A 15409-nucleotide genomic window follows, 5' to 3' on the forward strand; every position below is an offset into this window, starting at 1 on the left:
TTATCGTGCTATTTATCATAGTAGCAAAATTGTCACCATTTCATATCAGTAATTTCAACAATGATTCTTTTCATTCTGAGTGTGTATGGCAAGACATAAAAATCTACTATTTTTCTTGCACATACGAAAAAATTATAATAGAAGTACACTTAACATGATCAAATTTATGAAAAAAAAAAAACCTAAGCAAGCATACCCTACTTTTACCAAATAAGTTTGATTTAAACTTCTCCGCTCAAACAACCAAACTTCTATCCAGGTAAGACTGATTCGAACTTTAATGCTTAGAGGTTCACCTGAGCATTTTTTTTTTAATGAAAATCCTCCACCAACTCTGATGGGCCCCGTAGGAGGGTAATGCCATTAGTGGACCTCATGCGGTGTACTGTAAGCATTACTTAAGGTTCTTTGCAGCGTGCCTTCGGCTCCTAGCTGCAACCCATTGCGTTCCTTTTTCTGTACCTCCTTTCATATCCTCTTTCTTGATCTTACTTACCATCACTTACCATCCTCTCCTAACACTTGATTCAAAGTGCAACTGCGAGGTTTCCCCCCTGTTACACCTATCAAACCCTTTACTGTTAATTTCCATCTCAGCGCTGAATCACCTCATAGGTCCCAGTGCTTGGCCTTTGGCCGAAATTCTATATCCAGCTCAACTTAGTTCACTCTGATGGTGACAGAAAGTACACTTTCCACTGAGCATATTTAATTTCAGTACATCAAATAGACCTTATTGTAATCATTACGAAGCAATTGTAGAAAACTACATTAAAATATTTCAAGTCGGCTTTAGTGTCTACATGTAAATTCATTATCGGCCTTCAGCATCTGATCGCCAATAAAATACTTGACTTCTCTATACGTTGTAATATAGTAGCATTAAGTTATTCAGTAACAGAATATCTCGTTTATTCTCAATGCCTGACTCGGTACACTCAAAGGCAATGTCTCAAACCATTACGGGGTTCAATGAACTTAACTCATTGGTAGGAATGTCAGTGCTACACAGACGCAAACATAATGAGCATTCAATTACCCGAAGTCAACTGAATAACTTAACATTTCCTGTTCCAAGATAGTTGCATCTGCCAACACACACAGAAGAACAGAGCGCTCTCCTTAGGAAGGAACTTTTCTTACTAAAATACCTCATGGAAATTCGAAACACTTATTTACAACCTACGTCACTCGGCCGCCTCTGCACAGGCTAATCTATCTAAAATCATTGCGCTATAAATGAGCGACTCTGTGTTGAGTTACTATTGCTTCCCAAGAAAATTCTTGAAAACGATGCAACGCAAAATCTCGTCTTACTAGACACAATAACATTTACACTTCTTAGCGTCCCCAGTAAAACAGTGACTTAGACTTAAGAGAGCTGTCGCTTAATGTGCTCTAGAAATAAGTAATGAGGTGCTTGAGCGGAGAGCAATGGCGGCATGAGCATAGGAGAGCTTAGCTTTCCAAAGTATTTGTAGAGAATTCTGGTGACATCTAGAAAGGGTAAGAAGATTCCGACATCGCCAGAAGCAAGTGCATCAAAAGTATTGGTATTAACTATTCCTTACCATTAAACAATATTCTCTTTAGGTTACGAGAGAATTAAATTTATGATGCATAAATTTAACGAGTCCCTTGGTACATTTCTGGGAATTCACAAAACGTCTAATGCTTTCTCAATTACTAAACATGCAACAGCAAAGGGGAACGGGAGATTCATTTGCAGAATATCACTAATAGTAGAAAGGGAGTCAATGCTTCCCTCTTTCCCAGGTATACACATTTCACATCAAATGAAGTAATGAATGCGGGATTATGCTACACAAGGATAGCCTCTGGTGTACTGACGCAGCGCAACATTTATTCGTTTCTGCAGTATAAATATGTTTACGTTTTTACCACATATATATATATATATATATATATATATATATATATAGATAGATAGATAAATAGATACTACATATTCATATATGTGTGAGTGTGTATAATGTACATGTATAAGTTATATGTGTGTATACACACATACACACACACACACACACACACATATATATATATATATATATATATATAATATATATATATATACATATATATATATATAAGTATATATATATATATATATATATATATATACGTATATCAATATATATATGATATATATAATATATTATATATATATATATATATATATATCTATATATATATATATACATCGAGCTACAAATGTCCTTTAGTATCTAAGTTAAGTATATCTTAGTTTTACCAGACCACTGAGCTGATTAACAGGTCTCCTAGGGCTGGACCTTACGTTTAGATATTTTTACGTGGCTAGGAACCAATTGGTCACCTAGCAACGGGACCTACAGCTTATTGTGGGATCCGGACCACACTATATCGAGAAATGAATTTCTATCACCAGAAATAAATTCCTCTGATTCCGCGTTGGACAAGCCGTGATTCGAATATCGGACCACCGGATTGGCAGCCGAGCGCGAAAACCACTCGTCCAGCGAGGAACTCCTTTAGTATATAATTCGCTCTACCTCAGCATTAATAAATTTTCATATATGTTAACCGAAGGGGAATTTTTTAGTCGATAAGAAATTTGTCTGCTCACGGGCGCGAACCATCGAACCAACAAATTCAGGATGCACAGTGAAGTCTTGTCGGTTCGACGGTTCACGCCCATGAGCCGACAAATTTGTTATCGACAAAAAAATTCCCCTTCGCTTAACATATATGAAAATACATTAATTCTGAGGTAGAGCGAATTAGATATTAAAGGACATTTGTAGTTCGATGTATATATATAATATATATATATACATTATATAACTATATATATATATATACATAATATATATATATATATATATATATATCTATATACTATATATAATATATATATATATATAAAATTGGAGTGCGGATACTTATTGACTTACCCTCGTATTATTATTATTACTATATATATATATATATATATATATATATATAATATATATATGTGTGTGTGTGTGTGTGTGTGTATGTATGTATACACACATATATATATATATATATATATATTATATATATATATATATACTTAGGCATGTATATTATGCACACACACACGCACACACATATATATAATAATATATAATAATATATATATATATATATGCAGACATGCATTCATATATATATATATCAGAGAGAGAGAGAGAGAGAGAGAGAGAGAGGACCACAACAGCGGAAGCCACAATGGTTGTACCAGATGGAGGGTTTCTCTCCCAGGTAATAATTGATCTCCGGCCGCCGATGACAGAAAAGGCTCATTATGGCTGGTTGAAAGTTTACCATGAATATTCGACGAGGAAAGTCGTCTTCTTCAAGTTACATTTAGCCATATGCGACGATGGTCTCTTTGTCGTTACAGACGTTAATTTAGCTACTGATTACGGTTTGGTTCTCTTACACACACATACACACAGACACGGGCACACACACTGACACATATGCACACACAACCACACACACACACACACATACGAACGCACATGTACATACAAACACCAACTCACATACACAAACACATACACACGAACACATCCCCATGAGAAATTCTGGCAGTGTTCATGAAAGAGCCAAAACTATAATCTCATCTACGGATCTTATATTCAGTTTTGCCTCGAGGGAGACTGATACATATGACAACTTATGTCATCTTGTGAGAACTGAAGCAGCAACAGATGACACATACATTATGCAAAAGTGTCCAAAAGGGTCGAAACAACCCTAACAGCAAACCAGGATTACAGACGGATTAAACTCGTAAATGGAAAATCATGCATAGTTTAATACTTGCGAGAAGTATATTCCATATAAATGACAGCGGAGCGTATCATGACTCCTGCAGTAGGAAATATCCCCTTCTAATATTATTCATAGGAAATGAAAGATCCCGGAAGGTGTTAATTACAGAGATATATACTTCGAGCACCAGACTAATTCATCTGAACCGAGTAAATATGACAGGTATTAAATATGTTCGTAGGATACTGACACACGAGCTAGCAAATCAAACATCACCCATTATCTATAGCGCCCCTTCCCTGTCTTGTCAACACGTTCGAGGTATAAGTCATATTTATTAATGGTTTAAAGAGCTTTTTTTCGGAAAGAATTCTTCTGGTAGAAGATAAAATCAAATTCCGTAGATGAATGGTGGAATGATATTTAAGACAATCATTTCATCGACTTGCATTATACTCTTAGTTGAGGTAAATATGAATGTGTATCCATTGGGAGAGAAAGCTTCCAAATTTAGGTTAGGAGAATCCGCTAAGAACAATGGAAAACAGGTGAGGATGCTGAGGTGGAAAGAGTTTAAAAGTAGCTTACAAAATTCAAATATTGGTTAATGGGTTGTGGGATTAGATGCAAATAAAGAAATAATAAAAAAAATAATTTAGTGTTGGGATGATGGCATAAGGGTTTTAGATATAAAAATGAATATTATCCGAGATTCATTTATAACAGAATGAACGCAGAAACAAGATAATGGAGGAAATAATGAAAAAGGGAGAGAAAAACGGAAAAAGAAGAAATGAGGCCTCTCTCTAGATAATGAATAGAATAATGAAGAAGGGAATGAAAGAGAAAAAGAAGGGAAGACGTGCGAAAGATTGTGGTTGATATCTCAAACACTTTAAGAAAGGAAGAACTTGTACCGAAGATAGATAAACAGAAGAAAGGTTAACAAGATGTTGAAATGGAAAGGTGTTATCTAAAGGAGATGGAGTCTTATGTCAAGGGAGAAATTATTCAAGAAACGTTTTGTATGTGGATCTAAAGAGACCAAGAATGAGATTAAACAGAGGAAAAGCTCCAGATGTAGATATGATTATACAATGAGATGCTGTGGTATGTTAATTATGATATGATCCAGTGATTGCCTACAGTGGAAGTATTCTGCACACTAGATTCATTATTGATTTGGCAGTTTAGGTAGGGATGTAAGTGCGGTTGTTGCCTGATGCTTTTATATGCCTACCAATTTATGTGTATTCGTAAACAAAGCATTATATACATGTATATAGCCTATGCATATTTAACGCACGGATATATATAATGTATATGAGTAACGTATATATGTATATTATATATATTATATATATATATATATATATATATATATATATACTCGTATACACGTCTCTGTGTGTCTGTGCCTGTGTGTGAATGCGCGTGTTCATATATGTTTCAGTTGGCAGGTATTAAATCCTCGTGATTCGTTCACCCGTCATTATTGATTTTCTGAGTTGTTACAAAGAAAGATTAATTTTCCAGTGCTCTTGCATCCAGCTCAGTGACCTGAATCCTTCGTCCAGAGACGAAATGAAATCAAGTTGGATTTCATTCCCGACAGATTGCAACGGAAATTTAATAGCGAAATGAAATGGAGTCTGCGAGTTATTTTGGAATAAACTTCAAATCTCGTCACAGCGAGGATAAATGTCAAAGTAATGGATGAAATTGAAAGGATAACTTCAGATGAAACCCCATCCCACATATCCCGCCCTAACCCGGGCCCCCGACCCCCCCACCGTGCACCTTTGTTACTCTAAAAAGGCCTCTATTCCCCCGTGGATATAAAGGCTTTCATCCCAAATGGAATTGAAGTGGAAAAGTTTTATTTTCGATGCCGTTCATGCTTGTGTATATAAGCTTTTACTTAATTAGTTACACATTGACTAGCATGTAAGAATATAAACTGGGAACTACTAAAGACTTTAGATTCAACTTGAATTTGGCGTTGACAAATTTCAGTTTGTCTTTATAGGCTCAGTCTTGCTAGAAATATTGCAAAAACTTCAGTTTTGGGCGCTTTTTATGTGAAAATAAATGATGTCATAAATCAAGAAGCTAGACTATCTCTTCCTTATTAGTTAGACACTTCTCCTCATATCGTTACTTCCATCCTTTTTTCGTCTTAATTATTTCCTTCTGTTTATCTTTTCTTCTCTCCTGATCTAGAGGAGGACACTCAGAGGCCGTCCAGTTAACCTCCTCCTTGGAAAGAAATATTTTCCGACGCTTAAAGGAGCCGAGACGCTGAATCTATCATAGTAACTGAATGATTTCGATCATCTTATTTCTATGAATGCTCGTTAGCTGCTTTTGCCCCTTCTCTTCTGTTTTCTTTATTTGATAAATATCAGTTTATTCTGGACTCAGATCCATTTTATCGTAACTGCTTGATTACAGATTTTAGTCTCTTATTTCCAGAAATAGTCTTAAAATGCAAGAAGACTATGATGCAAAACCAAAGTTATTTATAAGAAATTATGGCACTCTTTCATTCTCTCGACTGAAAACGCAGACATTCCTATGACTAATATTAGTTATATATAAGAAAGATAATTTAGTTACAAACCTGTGTATATACATTAATTTGTAAAGTCTTTCTTCCAGTCTCTCTTTAAATTGCAACTTTGCTTCTAATAGATTTAAGCCCTTCTTATCCTGAGACCCACATGTTGCCCGGCTATTTCCCAGAACACTTTCTCTCGCTTAATCGGCTTCCTCTTCACCTTAACGGTTCCGATTGCGAGGCTGAATGGCCCTAATATCTCTGTTCCTGTCAAGGGACTGAAAGTCTGTCTTTTCTATCATTACAGTGCGTCCTCGGCTTTGTTTCACACTCAGTGCTTTCCTTGAACTTATAAAAATCAAATAAACAAAGAAAATTAAAGAAACACACTGGTGGAGTTTTCGTCGTACACCAGACTGTTATTGAACTCTGGAAAATAACGTCAAGAAACTCCTACTAGAATAGAATAGGATATAGAATTTAGGTCAAAAGCCAAGCGCGGTGACCTATGAGGTTATTCAACGCTGAAACGGAAATTGACTATAAAAAGTTTTGAAAGGTGTAACAAGAGGAAAACCTCTCAGTTGCACTATGAATCAATTGTTAGGGGCGGGTGGAAAGTAATATGGAAGAAGGAAAATATGAACAGAAGTATACAGTAAACAGAACGAAAGGGATTGCAGCTAGTGGCCTAAGGGACGCTGCAAAAAACCTTAAGTCATGCCTACAGTGGACGGCACTATCTCTCCTGAGGTGAAGAAAGTTCTAGTTTCAGTCGTTCAGAGACCTTGCAAACATTGCTAGATGTTACACTAGCGCCACACGGCGGATACAAGCTAAGGCAACCTGTGCAGCCATGGGTTGGGCATGATTTCTACTGGCGGACGTGTAAAACCAAATTTATCATATGGGAATATATTTGCAAAGATAAAGATAACACCTGCTGCATCGCCTTACAGAAGTCATACACCGCATCGTCGTGCGGCGCTTGTGTTTTAGTCTCACTTTGAAAGGTCTTTGGTCGTACCTGAGAACTACTTTCCAAAGACCACTCGGCAAATATCGGCAATTTCTGTATGACCATCCCCTATGTCAATTGTTTCATAGAAACGTTCTATCGCAATTGCTTGTTTCTGTCCCGTCTTATTACCCACATCTGTTTCGCTTCTCAACAAAACACATTTTAAAGACGGCAAATATTTTCCTGTCAATTTTCTTCACGCCGCAGTTAAGGATCGTGTTAGTCTGTGGTAGGCCTTCCTCTCCTCGCTTAACCAGCATTTTTCAAAGCACTCTGGTTGATCTTTTCAATTCAGAGGACATTTTCAGCAGTTCTGTGGCCTAACATTTTTTGAATCAGTCCTTTTTTTCCAAATATACTAAAAAAAAATCATCTCATCATCAACGACATTTCTTTCCTTGAAGGAGAGTTGATCAACCATTCCAACTTTGGTATCCAAATCATTTCCAGAAATGCTGTCATCGTCCTCGTTTCACCTATGCTGTGACTTTCTTCTTTCATCCTACCAAATATTTTAAAGAACAACTAGATACCATTCTTCTACCATCCATATTAACTTTATTGAAAGAAAAGTTGAAAGCAATTCCAACTTGATGGTCAGTCAGAGTCGAGGAGGACGTCTAAACTCGACCATGGTCGAAGAAAAGTTGTTTTTCTTTTGTCGGTATTCCTGATCACCATTGATCTTCATACCCGAATTCACTTTGAGTTTATCACTTTCAGCTTCCTCCTATGTTGGAATGGAATGAAATATAGAATTTAGGCCAAATGCCAAGCGCTGGGATCTATGAGGTCATTTAGCACTGAAACTGAAATTGGGAGTAGAAAGGTTTGAAAGGTATAAAAGGAAGAAAATCTCGCGGGGCTCCATGAAACAAATGTTAAGAGAGGTTGGATAGCAAGATGTAAGTTTATGAATGGAGGTACAGTAAAAGGAATAAAAGGGGTTGCAGCTATAGACCGAAGGAACGCTGCAGTGAACCTTAAGTAATACCTACAGTGTACTGCTGATAGCTCTACTCCACAGCCGGGCCGTTCTCCTATGTTAAACACTCATTAGACGTTAGATTTTTTGGTTCCTAAAGCAACGAGAAATCTGTAAGCATCAGCCATTCCAAGCTCCATTCACAACCAGTTAAAATATACATCTAAATAACGTCCCGTCTCCAACTTCTCGAGTCACTTTGTCCATAAAGGCAGAAAGGGAGCCATTCAGACATAAGCTTGTCTCGGATTCACTTTACACCGAAACAATGACTTTTCTGTCCGTATATTCCAACAGAGATTCTGTGCCATTATGAAAACTAATATGCACCTGCAACTCACCTACCCTACTGCATACTACCTTCTCAGTTCCCTCCTTATTGGATCTTGAATAGTTTTAGCGTAACGTTTCATGACAAACACTTGATCCGCAAAGCTTCTTCCTTGTCCAATCCGATATTTCTTCCTCCACCAATCCTTTCTTTTCATTCTTATCTTCTGGCATGGCAAGTAATGACAGTGATTTTGAAATGAAAAGGAAAGGAAAAAATAACCTGTTTTAATCTTCTTTAGCATCTACTTTTATCTTCACGTTTGATCGTAATTCATTTCATTATTTCATTTATTTATCAGTACTATTCTCTTGTTTCAGATTGTTATGTAGCCATTCAACCTTTTCACATTCTCACAAATACAACAACTTAATGTTTTGGGTGTGCGGTTGGTTGGTTCACCATAGCTTTCATCCGTAAGCAAAAAAGAAGAAAAAGAAAAATGAGATTTTGATAACCGTTGATATTATTATACAGCAAAAATTTAAGCCCTTTCGTATAAATATCCCGAGATAAATTCAAGCGTGCGCGCGTGTGAGTGCAGTGCAGAATAATCATTGATTCCGTCCTTCTCACTTTACCTACATTTCACGGTCATTAGTTCAGAAAAGAGAGAAGGCTTCATCTGAATGACTTTCCCCTGGTCCAACTGAGAAACCTAATTCCAATACTACGTTCCGGCAGCCATGATCACATTTAGAAAAGCTTGGGGATGTTATTACACAGAGGTAATTTCATGTTGCCTTCCCCAGGCGCACCTCGCTATAAAGTTACTCTCGACGGCACACAGTCATGACACCAAAACATGAGAGAGAGAGAAAGAAGAGAGAGAGAGAGAGAGAGAGAGAGAGAGAGAGAGAGAGAGCCACGCAGCATGCAATAAGAGGGAGGAAAATGTGTTTTATCATTGGGAAAGAGCTCTTTATTGCTGTGAAATAATTACAGTATGCCGTTTATTAATTAGCTCAGAAGTAAACTTAGGGAGTTCACGGGTCAACGAGGATTTAATGACAGTTACGTTCAACATCTAGATTTCAATGTCAGAAATAATTTTATGTGTGAACATTATGCACGAATGCGCTGCTCCGATTCTGTTAAGAGGTAGAATAAAGTAACCACTGCTGACAAGACTCATATATATGGTACGCGTGAACACACACACACACACACACACACACACACACACATATATATATATAATTATTATTTATTAATTAATTATAAACATAGATATAATATAGTTCTAATATATATTTGAGAACTTTGTGGCATCAGAAAATTGGTCGTGAATGAAGTATTAAGTAAGTGATGCTTACAGATGACTCGAGGTGTTGCACAACAAGAAACAAGGGAAATATAAGTCTTGTATTTCTCTAGCAATTCGTTGACTAGAAATGATCTATTCTACTCTCATTCATCACCAGATTTCATTTAGACATCGCCGGGTAATATCCTGTTTGGCCATCTGTAATACTAAAATCCGAGTGGATATTGTTTGGCCTCCCCTGAGTGAAAGTAGGAGAGAGATGACATGGCCACCCACCCCCTGCAAACCTGTTTGTCCACCCGGGGCGGGGCGGGGTAGGTAGGGTATCTTCCATTTCAGTAAGTATCAGCAATCACACTCCGTTTAGCTGTTCTCAATCTGTCCAATATCAGGAATTCTTCCCTTTTACAGTGATATTGTGGGAGGTCTTTCTGACAGTATGAATTATACCAATGTCCATACGCCCAAGAAAGGCTGAAAAACTATTTTAAAGTGGATGTTGCCAGTGACTTATTGTTGCTATATTACTTAGATTTTTCTTTAGACGGAAAATTGTTTGTAACTTAATTTTTATTTTTTATACTTGAATTTGATCCCCACCTATTGGCCTTTAATGCTTTTTCATATGAATGTTAGCTCACTTTGAATTATCATCATTTTTATCATCATCTGATATGTTTTAGTACGTGATCGAAGATTGTCTAGTTTTTATATGCTGTTTGAACGACAACTCGCCACTGTCTCTGATACCACAAAACACACACACACACACACACACACACACACACACACACACACACACATATATACATATATATGAATATAACCATTAGTAACAACTGCATCCCACCGGAATATTTGAAATTTTAATTTCACTGAATATCTTTGTATATTGAATGTATATGCAGGTTAAAATAGAAGCTTTAAATTCATATAGTGAATCCTTGCAAACATTGTATTTACCCGTCAACCCGCTTTCTGTGTAACTGTGTTTCCCAGTTGCTTATAACGGGGGCGAGAGAAGGTCGTTCAATTATGGTGCGACTCAATGCCTCTTGTGCCCTAATTAACAAATATGACCCCTGAGCCTGGTGTCGCTGGCGAACGGCCATGAATAAATAGTAGCGGACGTTGCTTCCATTTTCAACGAGGCTTCCAAACCTCCTGTTGATATTGTCCAAATTATTCGTTGACGTGTCTCGTTTGCTTTGTGTGTGGTCGTATGGGAGTGTGAGCGCTCGTGCAAGTACAAATATCATATTCGTATTTAACCCGATTAAATCTTTATTTCCGTATTTTCTAGTTTTTTCCCAACTGTTCATTAGTCTTGTGTCCCTTGCATAGTATTCATTAAGAATCGGTTAATTATTTTAACGTTGTTTATGAATATTTTTGCGTACATAGTCACTTTGATGCTTTCTCTGAAGTCGTGTATAATAAGTGGGACCTCGGTACAGAAAGGGAGTGCGATCATTAAGGGAGAGATCTGAATAAAGCAACAACTCCTTTAGGATGTAAAAATCTGACATGGCTTAAATGTAATACGAACTGGAAACCAAACTTTTTTTTTTTATCTACAATGGCAAATGAAAACGCATGTTAGCTTCCATTTATAAAGATTCTATGAAAGGCGTTGACTGATCGTTTGGTCTACGTACACTTTTTACACAATTCCAAGCGTTTACGATAGTATATTTAAAGTGAAGCTATGAAGCATAACAAGCGTTGGAACTGTTATAGAAAGACGCGTATGAAAATGCTGATTCCGGAAGTAATAACCTGGTGTGCGCAAAAAGCTGAGACTATGACAATACCGAAACGATGACAGGACAATGATACCATACTGAGTAAAACTGTGTAGAATGGTCGGGAAGCCTTTGTTAAGGTACACCTGATGAACAGCCATTTTCATCACTGTATCCTGCAAACATACCGTTGTAATGGAGAGAGAGAGAGAGAGAGAGAGAGAGAGAGAGAGTGCAAACAGTATAATCTTGTTAGAACACTCTCCTTTCAAGTCTCCATAAGTATGCGCGCACACGCGCACACACACACACACAGACAGAGAGAGAGAGAGAGAGAGAGAGAGAGAGAGAGAAAGGGAGAGAGAGCGTCATTCCTATGCATATCATAAACGGTCTCCCACCTTCAATGGCTTTGTTGACACAATCTGCGAAGCCAGCGCCATCAAAACAAAGATATTTAGATATCGTTGAGAAAGATTCCTATTATCTGCAAAACACATCTTCCTGATGACACTCGGTGGTCTAGTAATTAATCATTACTTACGTCATAACGTCCAACAAATTCCAGTTATATTTTGATGTCGATCAAAGATGACTATTTCACTCACATAAAGATGATATGACCAAGGCTCGGAGGAAAGAAGCGCCTCTGTAATGGAGCTTCATCTGCAGATGGGGCCTGGATACTTTCTCAGAGTGCCGGGAGGGAAATCAGAACGCCTCGAGTACATAACAAACCTTCGCTAATTATAAACATTTCGGGGAAATTTCAACGAAATTGGCGGTGGTGGTCATCAAGTGATACACGAATCTCTCTCTCTCTCTCTCTCTCTCTCTCTCTCTCTCTCTCTCTCTCTCAAATACAGTCATATACACTCACACAAACAAATCGTAAGCTACCTTTGAAAGTATGAAAGGCTTTTTTTTACCTCTCCTCTCTCTCTCTCTCTCTCTAAAAAATATGAAAATAAAATGCCAATATATTTATAGTTATTATTCCCAATGTGTGTAATATGTGTGTGTGGCTTTCCATAACATTGTATGATTCAATGACTACAAATCCAATGTTAAAGCACTTCTCCTCCAACCTCTATATCGATGTCTTTCCATGTGACGTCATGCGCGGAAGAGCTGAAAATCGACCTCAGCGTAACGCACCTTATCTTCTTACATCTCGATTCTGTGTATGTGGGGACGATAGATAGATAGATACAAGCATGAACGTAACTGTCTTTCGTCGTAATGATGATTAAGATACGTGAATCTCATTAGAAAGCAACGCGAATGGCTTTTGAGATGGTAAGCATATTTTGATGAGTAAAACCTCGAGGATTGTCACTGAGTCAGCAGAGGGTTTTTGCGGGCATGAGAAGTGCTTAGGAATGGGGGAATGAAAACGTGACTAAGCCGTGAGGTGATGGAGCAAGAGCCTCAGTAAGCCACATTAGCGCAACAGACGAGAAGATCGTGTACAGGAGTGCGAAAGACCGGATAAAGTGACCAAAAATAAAATGAGAGAGAGCAAAAGTGATGAGGTAACGAAAATTCAAGTTGGATGCAAGTTGTGAGACGCTAACTGAAGAAAAACAAGTAAATGATGCGACGAAGTTTCTTCGGATCAAACCGAGCTTTCTGTACAGCATATAATGCTGTATAATATTCTCAACCACGGCCCACGAAACTCTCAGGCACTGCCCGGTGGTGGCCTATGTTGTTGGCATCTATAGTGGTGCCAGGCGCACGAACATCACTAACTTTAACCTTTAAATAAAATAAAAACTACTGATGTTTGAGGGCTGCAATTTGGAATGTTTGATGGTTGGAGGGTGGGTGACCAACATGCCAATTTACAGCCCTTTAGCCTCAACAGTTGTCGAAGATCTGAGGGCGGACAGAAAAGTGTGGGGGGGGGGGGGGGGGGAGCACAAATAACCATCTGAATAGTTTTCTTTTACAGAAAACTAAAAAGTGAAACGTGCTCAGAACGCTATGTTATCTCCCGGTTCTCAAATCTGGATTCCTTCGACAGTGAAGCGTGTGACCCCAGGATCATAGGAAGAGAGAGACAGAGAGACAGAGAGAGAAGGAGAGAGAGACAGACACTGGAGAATTGATGGCTATAGCTTCATAAGTCAGCGTGTTTGCCTATATGATGTAACTCAGATATTGCTGATAACTATAAAAGAAAGGAGTCAGTGGCCAAATGGCGATAAAAGTCTACGGATGGCCGCATATTATCGCCCGCAATTCTTCTCTAAAAGAAGAAATATAAGGCTGTATTCACCAAAGAATACTAAGGAAAGAGGTCCTTTCTTCGTCTCAAGCTGAAAAAGAGAGTAAACGGGGTTAAATTTAATATAGAATGATTATAGCTAATTTTCTGGTGTGTTGTTAAGATATTTATTAGGTGTACTGATATAGATTAAGACAAAAAGAAAAAGGCAATGATATGATATCAAAGACTTCACAAAAAACCGATTAAGATTACTCACATCCTGCACATGATATGCATTAACGATAAGGTTTTTCGTTAACAGAAAAAACATGATTCTTACTAACAGAATTCAGATTTTAAATTAAACGTCAGATCTTCAGGAAAGAGTAGAATATCTGGCAACAACAACACAGCAACAATATATGAATGTAAAAGAAAAATGCGCTGTACATAAGTGCAAACCAATCAGAAATTTCTGTGCCATTACTCGATGAAAAAGTGTAATGAAGAGAGCCACGAAGTAATTAATATAACCTCAGCGTGCTCGCGTGCATACACACACGCATAAATGTTTACATATACATACAACTATGTATATATACAGTGGAACCTCGCTTCCTAGAATGTGAATGCCTCACGAAGTCCGAAACATGCGAAATCCGAAACAGTAACTCCCATAAGGAATAATGTAAATCCAATTAATGTGTTCCAGACACCCAAAAATATATATGAAAATACATTTTATAGATAATAAACACAATTTTACATACAGAAAACAATGAGAAATAAATATAAATGATTAATGATTTGTACGAATAAACACTTAACACCAGTCTTATCTTTATGGAAGACTTTTGTTAGCATATTGAAGGCAGAGAGGAGGGGAGAGGGAGGAAGAGAAGTTATTGTTTAGATGGGGATTCCCCTTCAGAAGGACTTTAGGTATCAGTGACCTATCTGGGGTTACTTACCCTATTCGTTTTTTACTGGCACTAGGACAAGTTTGAGAGTCACTGGACCCCTGTCACACAACAAAACTGTCCAGAAACATTTATTTTTTCTGGCTTCCCTTTAAATTTTACCTAAAGTGAAACAAGGCATGTTGGAGGCGTGGGTTACAACATCTTTGTTGGGATAATTCTCTACAAATTTTTTACATCACTCCACTTTGCAAACATGTCCTTAATAATTGAAGTGGGTACATTATATATACCCGTTCACTTTCTGAATTTTTCAAACCTGCCTCTGCTGGCCTTAAATTCACTAACAGCAGCACTTCTTGTAGGCAAATTCTTTCTGAGATCAGCATGCAACATCATTCACCACTTTCCTACGAGTCTCTTTCTTGAGTTCTACAGTGTTTCTTGCCATTCTTTTACAGAAGGGCTGCATGTTGGAACTTTCCTTGGCCCCATGATGGCTTATTTAGCAGCTGTACACAAATAAAAAAGCACAAAACAGCACAAAAAACAATGAAC

Source organism: Macrobrachium nipponense, chromosome 24 (genome assembly GCF_015104395.2).
Source record: "Macrobrachium nipponense isolate FS-2020 chromosome 24, ASM1510439v2, whole genome shotgun sequence".
Lineage (NCBI taxonomy): Eukaryota > Metazoa > Arthropoda > Malacostraca > Decapoda > Palaemonidae > Macrobrachium > Macrobrachium nipponense.